The following is a 4,054-nucleotide window of genomic DNA, read 5'->3' on the forward strand; positions in this document are numbered from 1 at the left end:
CAGAAAAAAAGGCCTCTGGTGGATAAATCTAGCAAGGGTAAACAAGTTACTTTTGAGGACGATGAAGTTGAAATTGACAATGAAGTATACGTTGCCATTACTGAAGATGACATTGGAACTGAAGAAGGTCGTAAAAGACCAAAAGTAACAATGCCCAAGAATAGATCTCTTGAGAATGTTATGACGAAAAAAAATAGAGTTGAAGATCTTGAAGTAGTCATTACCAGCAGTCAAGAACCTAGTGAAACTTCAAAAGAAAGCAGAGAAATCATTACACCAGGAGCTGATTTAGATGATGGCATAATCAAAACAAAACAAAATGCCATTCGACAGAATTTGACAAAGAGAAACTTAATTGATGGTGGTCGTACATTTCAGTTAAATGTCAGACAAACCTATAAGGCAAGTGAAGGACAATGCCAATATCAAGTCAGAAAGCCACATCATCTGCATGTTCACAACTTGAAGACATTGATGAGGTACAATCCATATGCTCATGTGGTTAGTTATGTGCTTCTTATTGATCCACTTCAAGTTCCCAACAAAGAAGCATTTGATAAGTCAAAATGTTTTGAATACAATTATTATGTGCTTGGGGGGAACCATTCTGTTGAAGCTCAAAGACAATTGCTGGAGGAATATCCTAATAACCCACGTTTTGAAACAATGAAATGTATCATTTATGCTGGTTTAAATGAAACAGAAGCAAAGTTAGTGGCATGGGATCATAATTCAGATAATGAATATAGGATGTCTATGACTTTGATCCAAAAGGTTAGATTTATTCATAGTGAATTCCTAGAAAAATGTGGTGGGGATAAGATAAATATTACTGCAGATTTCCGAAAGGAATGTTGTATGGAAATAGGCTATCAAATTGAAGAGAAAACCAATTCAAAAGGTGGAAAAGACAGCAGATATAGCGATTTATTCAGAGGTGTTGATAACATTTTCCAATTGGCATTTAGAACTGGAGATATTTGGAATTTGATTGATGACATTTTTAACATGTGGGAAGACATTGGCATTAAAAACCAGAGGGTCAAAAAGTCTAAGCCATTGATATGTAGCAACAATAAATCAGCTCCTGAACTGAAGCAACTTCCAGACGATATGACCATCACGCCTTGGAAGGCGATGCAAGGAGTGAAAGATGAAAAAATTGTGAAAACAATATTATCTCGTGTGAGGTCAAGGGAATTATCATTGGAAGAAATGTCTGAAGAATTTCAAAAGTAAGTTTGCTGAATTATTTTTACTTATTTCCAGGATTATAGTTATATTTTAAATAAAACATGTTGTTATTGGCAGTATTTGTTATACATATCATTATATTAACTTTTTCTTACTTTATCTATGCAGTCACAAAGTTTACATGAAAATTCAAGAACAAATGGTTAAATTGTTGAATGAAGATAGTTGGGATGATGTTGTACGCAACTATCCAGATTCAAGTTCTACATCAACATTAAAAGCTTTTTATCTTGCATTTAAAAAGGTAACTTGATTTATACATTCAGTTTTAATCATCTGTGTACTATTTTTAATTTAAAACTTACACATACATTTGTTTGTTTGGTAAAAGATGAGGAAAGAAGATAATGGAGCACCAGACAGTTTCAAGACTTTTATTGAAAAAATAAAGATTGAAAGACTGAGAAAGCAACATATTAAGAATGTTGAACTTGATCCAACTCTTAATCATTTCATTTGGAATGGGCTAGACACTATTCAATATCAAGTAATACAAGGCGACTGTGAAGACATTGCTAAACTCGTACCAAAAAGGGATTATGCCCTGGTTATTGCAGATATTCCCCATGGTTTCAATATTCCAAACATTTACTATGATAGTGACTCTTATACTTATCAAGCTTTTAATAAAGTGGTGGCGGGATTTATGGAAGTGAAGTCATCACCATTATGGAGATTTGTGACATTTCATTCAGACACACAATTGGCAATGGTATTGTCAAGCTTCAAGGGGAAAACAAATTCAAGGATGCAACTTACATGGTAAGATGTTTAAAGGTATATTTGATTAATGTTGAAAAATTCATTTATGTACAAGTTAATTGAACTTTTACTATTTTATGTTACAGGCAAAAGTCAAATCTTCTTAACAATGAAGATCAACAATTTATAAATGACTGTGAGTTTATTCATATTGATAGTTGGGCAAAAGATGATAGCCATATGTCTATGATTTTTAATCGGGTGGACAGAAAGAGTCATAGCCAAATACTGACTTATGATGCTGTTGTGAGAAAACTAACATATGAAGACAAAGAAACGAAAGGAGAGATAGTTAACATTTATCAGAAACCACAATTATTGATTAACTATCTTATAGACATATGTTCAAATGAAGGAGATTGGGTTCTGGATTTATTTTCTGGCTCAGGTAGGTTTTGCCACATGGAATTGAATTTCAATATGTTCTTTTTTTTAATTAATATGTCATTGTACTAATTTACTTCATTATTTTTTTGTGCTTGATAATTAGGTACAACACTAGCATGTTGCCTTCAAATAGGAAGAAGTTGCATTGCAATTGAGAAAGATCCATTACAATGTAATTTCATTCAGCAAAGAATTAATGCTCTTCAATTTCTTCCAGATGCAATGCAAGAAATTGGGTTGAAGAAAGGGGACTTTAGTGAATCACGTGTGGCAAAAAAGGCAAAGGAACCCCAACCACCATTACATGGAATGTTTGGAAAGACATATTGGGAGATTTGCAGACATCAAAGACCCATTAGAAGAGGAAATTGCGCAAAAGGAAGCTGAAAATATTGTGGAAGATGACAATGATGAAACTCTAGAGGACGAAGAGTTTGGATTACGTGACATTGTTGATTAAATTTAAGTTATACCTGGAAATCAAGCTTTGCAATGTTTTGACTCTGACATTTCATGAAAAGAATAATCAATGAATTAAAGTTGTTATGTGTTCAATATTTGTAATTTGTGATTTTCGCATTGATTTTTAAGTTAATTATTATTTATTGAAAAAAAAAGTTGTTATTATTATTTTTTTGACATGAAATTCATAAAAAAGACTATTATTTGACCATTTTTAGTTAATATTTTTGTATAAAAATTGTGATTTTGACATGTTAATTGTAGCAAAAAATTATCAAAACGTTTAGTTTTTTTGTTATATTTATGTTAAAAATGGTTATTTTTATGTCCATTGTTAAAAAATGTTGTTTTTTAGAAACAATTATTTCATGTGGATTGAAAAATTAATTAAGGATGTATAAATATGTACATTATCTAAAATTCAAACTATCAACTTTCTAATTTAAAAACGCAAAACAATAAAAACCCCTCTAAAAAAAGAAAAATTAAGATAGAGAACAAGAAAATATGAATAAAATGACCACCTCAAAAACTATCAAATTTAGAAAATAATTTTTTACATTTCACACACTAGAAAATTTAAAGTCAAAAAATAGGTCTTTTAAAAAAAGGGTGTGATGCAGAATACTCACTTTTTAAAATCAGCATGAAAATCACTACCATTCTAAAACTTAATGCACATGAAAAAAATTAAAGTTCCAAAAACCATGTTCTAAAAAAAACATGTGTATTCTGCATCACCACTTTTGAAAATCGGGTCATTTTTTTGCTATCTCTACGAAACGGGTAACAGTATCAGTTCCCGTTTCAAAGTTTACATTGTTTACATTAAACTTGGGCCAAATTTCTGAAAATATGTGTTGAAGATGAACTCATAACTCCTAAACCATAGCACCTGTTACAAAACGGAAAGAGGTTTTTGTAGATAAGGTCATTCTGGAGAAAAACCTCTCTCAACTGTGGGAAATTCATTTCCAGTTGCTTGCAATATGTTCTACAAAATCATTTCTAAAACAGAAAATCATTAAAAATTTAAATCTGTGAAAATGAGCTGTAAAGATCTAGTCACATATCCCAATCCATGACACCTATGAATAAATTGAAAGAGGTTTTTGTTATATGGCTTGTTCTTAACAAAAACCTCCTTGGGTTTTGCAAAATTACTTTCCATCTGTTGTAAAATGGCCCC

This window comes from Pinus tabuliformis, chromosome 3_1, assembly GCF_031772625.1.
Source record: "Pinus tabuliformis cultivar Carrire ecotype Pingquan chromosome 3_1, CPIR1, whole genome shotgun sequence".
NCBI lineage: Eukaryota > Viridiplantae > Streptophyta > Pinopsida > Pinales > Pinaceae > Pinus > Pinus tabuliformis.